General features: G+C 42.5%; 1 pseudogene; it reads right to left on the reverse strand.

The window, feature by feature from the left end:
• Positions 1 to 6,765: 6,765 nt before the first annotated feature.
• On the reverse strand, positions 6,766 to 7,584 carry LOC120856030 (annotated as a pseudogene).
• Between the last annotated feature and the right edge of the window lie 4,199 nt (positions 7,585 to 11,783).

Genomic DNA, 11,783 nt, shown 5'->3' on the forward strand with positions numbered 1-11,783 from the left:
TAAAAGATAAGGAAGGGAAAAGCCCGCGAAAATAGAACCAAGGAAGGTCCGCGGACCGGAGTGAGGGCCTCAGGTAGAACAAACAACACTCCTGGCTGGCCCAGTTTACATAGGGCAGGCCCAGGGGAAGGAAAAAACATATAAAAAGAGGAGCCAAAGGGCCGGGGGTCTCTCTCTCTCTCCCGCGGGCTGGCGCGTTCCCCTGCTCTCCCTCTTCGCGTCTTTGGGTCGGCATGCCCTCACGCCTCGAGGATGGATTTTCCTGCTATTTTCTAAATAAAATAGAGCTGTAACACGGAGTTGTAACACTGATTTGTCTAAGAGCTATAACACGGTCCGTCCAAGACTTGAGAGCTGTGACGCGCGGAGGACGTCAATGTCCATCACTCCAAATCTTTGTTGTGACGAGACAGAACTGAGGAGCATACACTCGCCTGACACATGTAAGTTGCAGAACCTAAAGTGCATACAAGACCGCATTGCAAGGAAAGCTTGGGAAATGAAATGCTGAACTTCGCAGCACCTGCAGGGCAGGAAGCGTACTCGGAAGTGAGGAGGCAGACTCAGTCAGGCAATTTGCTGCATCTACTGCAGGCTGTAAAGGTTCTTTCAAGCCTAATGTTCCATATATAACTGGGATGCCTGAGCAGGAAAAGACAACAATCTCTAGAGAAGAATATAGAAGAGGGAAGTACGCCTTCTGCTACCATCTTCTCCTCCGCTGCCATCTCCTTAGGAAGAAGTGATTTCCAGGTCATGTGCTGGAGCAGGAAGTAGCCTCAAGACATTTGAACCTGAAATCTGATGAAGCTTTGCCTTAATCATTTGGAGGCCTTCATGGGAAGGAGGCATAGCTTTTAAAACCATGATTCAAAAGTTGCAAGAGACTTATGTCTTGTAAGAGGAAGAGATACTATTCTTTTAATCTGGGAAAGCTCTTGGAGTAGAAATTTAAATAGGAAAATAGAAAGCAGGACCCATAATTGTGAAGGGGGATGGTCAAGACACCACAGCTGGGAGAAAAGAAATGTAAGCTATTGGATAAAGGTCATCTTGTTTTTAGGCAAAGTTGCCTCTCTGCAGACCCCACTTAATTTGGAAAAAAATATTTTCTAAACAGAGATTTCAGGGACTTCCCTGATGGTCCCAGTGGTTAAGACTCCGTCTTCCAATGCTGGAGGTAGGTGCAGGTTCGATCCCTTGTCAGAGAGCTATGATCCCACATGTGATGGGGCCAAAAACCAAAACATGAAACAGGAGGGATATTGTAACAGTTTCAATATATTGTAACAGTTTCAATAAAGGCTTTAAAAAATGGTCCATGTTAAAAAAAAAAAACAACTTAAAAAACCCCAGAGATTTCACATCTGCTGCTGCTTGTTTATGTGAGCCTATGTATGTACATGTGTATACACATGTGTGTTCTTGGCCAATTCATTGCATCAGCAGTGGAGGCTGTTTTCCTGAAAGCCTTTTGTTCAATTCTGGGTGAAACTTTGAAGAGCAGCTGCTCAGATCCACACAGAGTCGAGGAAAGGAATTTCCCCCAGCTTTTCCATAAAACTCAGCATGGCTCTGGCCCTTTAAGGACTGGTGGTGATTTAGGAGCATCCATCCTGGGATGGATCTTGTCTTCCTGGGGGAGGGAGGACATCATCTAAATTATCAGTATTGCCACTCTTCTTGAAATTTCATGACTAGTCAACTAGGTGGGGAGCATCAGAGGAAAAAGATGACGGGTGCCACGTAGTGGTTTATGAACTCATATGGTGGCACCTCTTCTGGGACTATCCAAGATACTGGAGTAGGAAAGAAAAGGACTTGAAGAGGTGAGGCAAGTGGGTGCAAGGAGGGGCAAAAATACAAACTTCCATTGGTTGTTCAGTTCAGTTCAGTTCAGTTACACTCCAAAATCTGAGTGCAGGTTGTGCTTTTTCAGAAAGTGTTAGTTGCTCAGTCATGTCCAATCCTTTGTGACCCCATGGACTGTAGCCCACAAGGCTTCTCTGTCCATGAAATTCTCCAGGCAAGAATACTGGAGTGGGTTGCCATTCCCTTCTTCAGGGGATCTTCCTGACCCAGGGATTGAACCCAGGTCTCCTGTGTTGCAGGCAAACTCCTTATCATCTGAGCCACCAGGGAAGCCCACACTCTTTCAGTTCTCTCCATTTAACTCTCATCCCAAACTCCCTTCCTTAAATACAAATATGTGTACACCCTTGCCATCCTTGAGGGAACTGCTTGTATTCTATGGTCATTAGAAATTTATTTTGAAGATTGTGTATGGGCAGGTCAAGCACTGGTACTTGGCTTACAGAGACTGTGAGAATGATGATGAGGATGACGATTTAAGGAGACCATAATACTGCCAAGGAAAGGCATGAGGAGATGAGACAACTTCCCTGAAACGTCTTCCCATTTGCAGCCCAACTTGTCCTGCCTACTTCACTTGCAGCTCTTCTGACTAGTTCCAGAAAGACTTTCAATCTAGTCTCTCATGATGAAAGGAATCCTGAAGACAACCCTTTATTTTATAGGGAAAAATCTGGCTCTTAAGAGCTTCAGTAACTTGCCAACTCTATCATTTGGGTTTTGTACCACCTTAATCAAAATATTTTTTTTTTGACTTCCAGAATTCCAATTTTATTTCTTATCGAATTCTTTATGAATTCTTTATTCTTTATGAATAAAATGTAACCAATAACCATTTTCCTCTTCCTTCCCTGCTTAGATCCAACTTCAATGATTATGTGTTTCATAAATTACTGAAAGACTTCAAGTACATTATTGCAAAGAATAGATAATAACTGCTTCCTACATATTTTTGCTTACTCTGTAAACTGTAGTCAACTCTTGGGACACCTTAAGTAAACTACTTTTATTTTCTTAAATAAAAATGAATAATTTTAAACATCATGCAGAAGAAACATTTTTAATACCTAACTTCCTTAACATAAGGTAAAACTGTCTTAGGCAGGCCACCACTGGGAATTTCTTAAATGTCATTGTAATTATGCACGTATGGGTTACATTCAGTATTTAAATATATGACCAAAGTAACTAATAAGTCAAAAACAAAGTGAAAGTTATGAACTGATACTTCTTTGAAAAGCTTCTGATGTTTATTTACTTCGGAACAAACACATAAGTGGGAAGAGCCACTAGTATAAACCCAGTTTTAGTTTCTATCATTAAAAGCCTAAGAGTTGTTAAAACACAGAAAAACTAAATTTGAGTGCATTTGTAATAGCTTACAAATTTATGTCTTAATAGGATCTTCTAATGGAATGTTTTGAAACCAATCACAGTTCATTGCAAAGATAAACCAGAAAAACTTTTGAACGTCATGTTATAATGACCTGGACAAAACTGATTATCAACTAGTAATAATTAGCACATGCAATAGATTAAGAAATTAAATCTTCCACTATATACTTTTAAATATTTAAGGAAACTCACTGATGGCACAGAGGCCATAGCACTCCATTTTCAAATTCAGCAAGGGTTAAAATCTTCTAACCTTTTCTGTCAAGCATTGGTCTCTTAATTTTGAATGCAGTATGCCCCCAAAAGGGCCCCAGTTAATTGGGGCCTTATTGGGGGTGGGGGTGGGCGGGAAGAGCTTCCTTAACTCTGAAACAGAGAATGTAGGGAGGGAGTATTCAGAAAATATAAATATTTTAACCAGAGATGTTTTAATTTGTTTCATTGGTGGCTCTGTATATTTCGGTACTGTCTTTTCTAAAAAAATATGAGGTATGAAAAGCAAGGCTTAAAAAACAACACACACACAAATCGAAGAGGGTACTTGGGTGGGGATATGGCAGAGATTTGGCTAGTAAAAGAAATGCATTTGGGACCCCTGGTTTTGAAAGATATTACAGAACTGTTCCTTGGGTGTCCAAGGGAGAGTCCAAAGAACTTGAGAATGGATTTTAGGAATTCAGGTGGAAGATAGTAAGCTGAAGTATCTCAGAGTTGTGCAATTGAATGTGACTACAATTGCTGAAGGGACGACAGACTGTTAGAAGGTAGGCTTTTTTAAAACCTCAGCACAATTGATGTTTTGGCCCAGACAATTCTTTGTTGTGGGGGATGTCTTGTGCACAGTAGAATGGTTAGTGACATTCCTGGCCTGGAGTCATCAGATGTAAGTAGCAATTCCACAGTCTTAACCACCAAAAATGCCTCCGGACATTGATCAGTGTTTCCTGGGGCATAAAATCATCACCCAGTTGAGAAGCAATGTCTTAACAAATAGGCTTGTGTATCTATATGTAGACTTCTGTTAGCACAGAGAGTACTAGGGGAGTACTCCCCTAGCATTTTGAACCTTGAAACATAGCTGCTGCTGCTAAGCCGCTTCACTTGGGTCCGATTCTGTGCAACTCTGTAGACGGCAGCCCACCAGGCTCCCCCGTCCCTGGGATTCTCCAGGCAAGAACACATAGCAGTTCTCTCTTAATCTTAGATATTTATTTTAAGGGGTGTTTTCAGGACCTTTACAAACACCTCCTTTTAGCATTTCCTCTTCATTCTAAAATGCCATTGGCATCTTCATTGATAAGGGCTCCTCCTATAGCAACCCACTCCAGTGGTCTTGCCTGGAGAATCCCATGGACAGAGGAGACTGGCAGGTTACAGTTCATGAGGTCACAAGAGTCAGACATGACTTAGTGACTAAACCACCACCACCACCTCCTACTGGACATGCTGTTATCAATCCTTCAGTCTCCAAAAGTTAAGATCTTGCTCCTTGTGCTAGGATATGCCAGCAACACCCCATCCCTAATTCCCTGTCATGAATGCACTGAAAAAATTCAAGGGTCATCTACCATCCCACAAATGGAGCAGTTTGGAAGAACTGTCCCATATGAGGGCTGTTAAATTCAAAGATGTCCTGGAAGAAGGGGAGAAGTTCAGTGCAAGCACCAGTGGTCCCCCTACTCAGAAGCAGGTTCTCGCTTGCTCAGTCATGTCCAGCTCTCTGCGATCCCAGGGACTGTAGCCTGCGGGGCTCCTCTGTCCATGGATTTCCCAGGCAAGAACACTGGAATGGGTTCCCGTTTCCTCCTCCAGGGATCTTCCCAACCCAGGGATCAAACTTGTGTCTCCTGCATCTCCTCCACTGACATGTGGATTCTTTACCCCTGATCCACCTGGGAAACCCTAGGAACAAGTTATTGGGGTTCAAATGAGGGAAAGAGGTAGATGGGAATTTGTTGCCTGGAGTACTCCTTGCTTCCTTCCAAAGCAGGCACTTCTGTCCCTCAGTAAGTCTGCACGTGATCATGTATCTGACCAGGAGAGATCTGTTTCCTTGGCTCAAGATTAGGAAAATCTCTTCCTTTTTCTCTCCTTACCTCCACTGTGGCACCACGGGGCCTGGGAACTCAGGTCATGTCTTAAATACCTTGTCTTTGGAGTGACACCAAGCCCAACAGTGATAGAATTTTAGAAGGAATTCCTTCTGTACTACCAGGCCTTTAAAAGTCCTGAACATCTCCACAAAGAATGCAACATAGACACCAAAACCTGGTGGGCATCCACTGATCTCAGGAGATGTCAGGGGCAGAATTCACTCATTCAATAACTATTTATTGGGTATTAACTATATGCTGGGTACCAGGTTAGGTGTTAAGTGAGACATGATCCTGCGTTGAGGAAATTCACCACAAAGCAGAGAAAACTGATGAATAAAGTGGTGTAATAGGGAAGCACAGGGTGCTATAGGAATACTTTCAAGAGTGCAGACAGGGGTTATCAACGATGGTTAAGACTGGAAAGGATGATGAAGGGCTCTGTGATAGGTGGTTCAAGACCACATTATCTGAACCCAAGGATCAATCCTAACATCTCTAACGGTGAAACAACCCATTATACTTTCTATCCAATGTAATAGAGTAGCAAGTACGTAGCACCAGGATTATTACTGAACAACAAACAAAAACAGTGATGAATCTGGTCAAATCTCTGAATTTAATTACCTATTTTCAGGAAATATAGGGGTTAAAGGAACATGGTAAATAACACCAAGAAGATGCAGACAAATTCAGAATGAGGGAAATTTTACAGAGCAAATAACCTACTTTCTTCAACTGGAATGAAATAGCAAAAAAAAAGAGAGAGAGAGAGAGGAGCTGTTTAGAGATTAAGAAGTTTGAGATATTAAGAAATAAATCAAACAAATGTAATTTGCAGACCTGATTTAGATCTTGATTCAAAAAAACCAACTATAAAGAGACATGTTAGGGACAATTAACTGAAATTAAACATGAACTAGATATTATATGGGCTTCCTGGTGGCTCGGATGGTAAAGAATCTGGCCACAAGGTGGGAGACCCAGGTTCAGTCCCCAGATTGGGAAGATCCTTTGCAGATGGGAATGGCAACCCATTCCAGTATTCTTGCCTAGAGAATTCCATGGATAGAGGAGCCTGGGAAGCTATAGTCCATGGGGTTTCAGAGTCAGACACGACTGACTAAAACTTTCACTTTTCAGATATTATATGATATTAAAGAATTATTATTAACTTTGTTGAGAATAACAATGGTATTGCGGCTATGTTAACCTTCAAAGAAGAGTCTTTACGTTAGAGATAGACAAGGAAGAGCTCACATATGAAATGATACAGTATTTGAGCTGGCTAAAATAGAATTACTTGTACAATTAAAAAGTAAATGAAAAGAAAAAAGAAAGTTTAGGGACCAAGTCTTCCTTATTCTCCACTAACATACAAGAGAAACCTCTCTTTTTTTGTTTGTTTGTTTCAATTGTTTATAAACCAGATTACAAAAATAATCCTGGTAGATACCTTAGTTCATCCTTCTAATAAGCCTGTTGATCTGGTCTTCCCTGCTGCCAGCATCTCCACCTTCTACAAAATGGGTGGTCTTTTTCTTCATTCCACCTCATGGAGAAGACAATTTAAAGGGCCACAGGAAGTTGTTTGCTTCTTTGAAATGTTTTCCAACGGTATAGATCTCATGAATCAGATCCTCCATGCAGATGATTCCATATTTCCCAAGAGATTGAGCAATCAATGCATTGTCTGTCAGGGCAATTCACTTTTTGTTGATTTTGCCATAACCATGCTTATAGATCAATTCATTTACAGACTTCAGATTTGGGTACCCCCATGCAATGTATGGCTCCACAATTCTCAGCATGTTAATTGATGCCTTGTTGAGCTTCACAAAGGTGCCGTTGAAGATCTGCCGGAGGCAAAGGAGCTGCAGCACCTTTCGAACCTTTGGGCTCACACCGTTGATACCTCTGATCCTGATGACAAACGCCAATCTGGGTTCTGCGGGTACATAGAAGTTGCCGGCTTTTTGTGCCATCCTAACCATTCGAATTTCAGTTGTGTACATCTGCCTGTATTCCCTGTGGTAATGCTTAGCTTTTTCATAGATAAGCTTCCTCCTTGCCTTTCGAAGCATCTTTTGGGCAAACTTCTTTCTCAGTCGCTTGATCTTAAGCTCTGCGAAATTCTTCCGCTTTTTCTTAAGGGTTTCTGGCACAGCAGGAACCTTCTTTTTCTTCTCTTCTGCACCCTCCATGGTTCCAGCCGGGAAAGAGGCGAGAACCCTTTTTTAATCTAAGGTGTTGAGTAGAATGACTACAGAAAACAGATTCCAGAGATGTAGAGAATTATAGGGGAAGTCTTCTGAATAGGAAGCAGAGAATCCAGGTAGGATATGTTCTAAGACCTTGCTACTCAAAGAGTGGTCCATTTCCCAGCAGCACTGGCATCTTCTGAAAGTGAAAGTTGCTCAGTTCTGTACAACTCTTTGTGACCCCATGGACTATACAGTCCATGGAATTCTCCAGGTCAGAATACTGGAGTGGGTAGCCTTTCCCTTCTTCAGGGGATCTTCACAATCCAGGGACCAAACCAGGTCTCCCGCACTGTGGGAGCTGAGCCACAAGGGAAGCCCAAGAATACTGGAGTAGGTAGCCTATTCCCTCTCCAGTGGATCTTCCCTACCTAGGAATCAAACCGGGGTCTCCTGCATTGCAGGCAGATTCTTTACCAAATGAGCTATCAGGGAAGCCCAGGCATCTTCTGGGTTATTATAAATGCAAAATCTCAGGCCTACCTCAGACCCACAGAATCAGAAACAGTCAGGAGATCTTTTAACAAGATCCCCAGGCGATTTATATGCATGTTAAACTTTGAGACCCATTGTTCTAAGTGCAGGCTCATCTTTTTAAGAAGTTGCTTCATTATCCACCTCTGAAAGCTCCTAGTGACCAAATCTAAGATTTCACACAAGATCCTCTGAAAGCAAAGATTCGTGTGTTAATCTGTTGCAACACCTACTCTGGTTCCCTTACTAATGGCTGATCCACCATCTATTCTTGGCCCCGAGCCACACAGCATCCTCCCTGCCATGCTTCCTAATTGGTAATCTGCCACCCATGACCTTGACCAGATGGTGTACTGCCTTGGGACCTCTGGCCTCATCAGCTGATTCCACACTCAGGCAGAGCCACGTTACAAAGAGGGGTTAGTGCCTGGAGCATCCATAGAGATGGATGGGCCCCCAAAGACTGTGGCATGCAATTAAAGGGAAAGAACTCTATTAAGTATTTTTATGAGAGGCCAAGGCCCTTTGCAGATAAGGGTCACCAGCCATGTTATTCATCTAGTCTTGCTCTGTGGTCCAAATGGAAAACACTTTACATATGAAGAGGTATGGGGAGGGCACAAGGCAGCTGTGGAGTGCTTCAAATTCATTCAGATAAGTGGGACTCTCTTCTGCCCTCTCTTTTCCAAAGATGGGAAGGTTCGTCTCCTTCCCATAGATAGTGTTATCTATCCTTTTGGACAGAGCCGACTTGGGAGTAGCATATATGTCTACTACGTGATTAACTTTTGTCCATGCATACAACTGTGTAATGAATACTGATTCTGGAGATTGCTTTGATTAATAGGGTCTGAGGAATTTCACACTTAAATTCGAGTTGAGATAAAGCATGTAGCATCCTTTCAGTTCTCCAGAACTGGCAACCCCATCGCAGCCTTTTATGAAGTGTCTCGAAAGAAATCCTTTCCAGATTTCTGAATGTTTGCCAGCAGGTTAGTTCAACATCTTCAGATCCGACTCGTTTAGTGTTTTAAGCTGCTCCAGGGTCAAGAAGACAGAGCTAAGCAGTGAGACTGCGTGTGGGTAGCCGTTTAGGATGTAGGCTCTGCAGCTACAATGCCTGGTTTTAATTCTCAATTTTGCTATATACCAGCTGTGTAAAATTGAAATTACTTATCCCCTGGATGCCTCCATTTCCTACATGTAAAGTGGGCATGATAATGACTTCTATCTCACAGTTTTGTTGTGAGGATTAGATGAGGTAATATACAAAGAGCACTCAGAACAGTGCCTGAAATACAGTAAGTGGGACCCTTTGGACTGTAACCCTCCAGGCTCCTCTGTCCATGGAATTCTCCAGGCAAGAAAACTGGAGTGGGTTGCCATGTCCTCCTCCAGGGAATCTCCCCAACCCGGGATGGAACCTAAGTCTCTTGTGTCTCCTGCATTGGCAGGCAGCTTCTTCTTTTTTTTAATTGGCAGCTAATTACTTTACAATATTGTGGTGGTTTTTGCCATACATTCACATGAATCAGCCATGGGTGTACATGTGTTCCCCATCCTGACCCTCCCTGCCACCTCCCTCCCCATCCCCATTAGTGTTATTTATTTTTATGCAAATATTATGCAAATATTTACTATGCTCCAACATCAATTCTCTGGCACCAACTGAGTGTCCTAATAGTTCAATTCAATTCTGATACCAGCTACTCAGAGTAAGCAAAGACCCCACAGGTTTAGGACACTGAAGTTAGTGTGGTGGTTCTAGTGGTGATGCAGGAGACAAAAGAGACTCAGGTTCGGTCCCTGGGTCAGGAAGATCCCCCGGAGGAGGACATGGCAACCCACTCCAGTATTCTTGCCTGGAGAGTTCCATGGACAGGAGAGCCTGACAGGCCACAATCCATAGAGTGGCAAAGAGCTGGACATGAGTGAAGTGGCTTAGCACACACACCCACACCCACAAGAAAAGGCACAAGACTCCCAAGACTGTTATTTCAGATGCCACTTGCAAGTGGTGTTTTCAGGGTGCCAGCACTTCTGCCAGATTTGGCTACAAATTAGGGGGTTTCCATGACCCTCTGTCAGGTTTGATAATTTACTAGAATGACTAAAGTCTACAACTCATGACCTGCCTGATGGAAGAGATGCATAGGGCAAGCTCTCAGCAGAAAGGCACAGATTCCTTCTCTGGCGTGCCACCCTCCCAGCACATTAATCTCTTTGACAGCCAGGAAGCTCTCCTGATTGCTGGATTTCATTACATGAGTATAGTTGATTAAATGATTGATCACATGGATAAAGAAGAGGCGGTATAGGAGCTCCAGTGGTGCAATCGGTTAGCACGCGGTACTTATAAGAAGATGCGGTATAGATATATAAATGGAATATTATTCAACCATTGAAAAGAAATAATGCCATTTGCAGCAACATGGAAGGACCTAGAGATGATCATACTAAGCTAACTAAGTTAGAAACAGAAAGATAAATACCATATGATATCACTTATATGTGGAATCTAAAATACAACACAAATGAACATATCTATGAAACAAAACCAGACTTGTGGCTGCCAAGGGTAAGGAGAGTGAGGGAGGCAAAGACTGGGAGTTTGGGACTAGTAGATGCAAACTATTATATATAGGATGGATAAACAACAAAGTCCTATTGGGATAGCCGTAATGAAAAAGAATATATATATATATATATATATATAACTGAGTCTGAGTCCTCGGCTGTCTAGCAGAAATTAAACACAATGTTGTACACATATAAACACACACACCAGTGTAAATCAACTATATGTCAATACAATTAAAAAATAATGGCTATGATTGAACTCAACCTCCAGTTCTCTCCCCCTTCCCAGAGATCAAGGATGGGGTTGGAAGTTCTAATCCTCTCATTGTAATGACATGCTTGGTTTTTCTTTCATATCTTAAACTATTTAGTTTAGTTTTAGTTTAGTCGCTCAGTCGTATCCAACTCTTTGCGACCCCATGAATCGCAGCATGCCAGGCCTCCCTGCCTATCACCAACTCCCAGAATTCACTCAGACTCACGTCCATCGAGTCAGTGATGCCATCCAGCCATCTCATCCTCTGTCGTCCCCTTCTCCTCCTGCCCTCCCAGCATCAGAGTCTTTTCCAGTGAGTCAACTCTTCGCATGAGGTGGCCAAAGTACTGGCGTTTCAGCTTTAGCATCATTCCTTCCAAAGAAATCCCAGGGCTGATCTCCTTCAGAACGGACTGGTTGGATCTCCTTGCAGTCCAAGGGACTCTCAAGAGTCTTCTCCAACACCACAGTTCAAAAAGCATCGATTCTTCGGCGCTCAGCCTTCTTCAGAGTCCAACTCTCACATCCATACATGACCACAGGAAAAACCATAGCCTTGACTAGACGGACTTTAGTCGGCAAAGTAATGTCTCTGCTTTTGAATATGCTATCTAGGTTGATCATAACAGGTCCCATCAAAAATCATCTCATTAGCATACACTCAAGTATGGTCAAACGTGGCTCTTATACTGATAAAAGACATAAAAGACATTATTATCACTCAGGAAATTCCAAGAAGTTTTGGAACTCTATGCCAGGAACCAAAAATAAAAACCAGCTATATTCGTTATTATGATTCTCGACATATTCTGAGCACTTATTTGGGCTAGATAATATGCTAGGTATTGGGGA

This window comes from Oryx dammah, unplaced genomic scaffold (assembly GCF_014754425.2).
Source record: "Oryx dammah isolate SB20612 unplaced genomic scaffold, SCBI_Odam_1.1 HiC_scaffold_28, whole genome shotgun sequence".
Taxonomy (NCBI): domain Eukaryota; kingdom Metazoa; phylum Chordata; class Mammalia; order Artiodactyla; family Bovidae; genus Oryx; species Oryx dammah.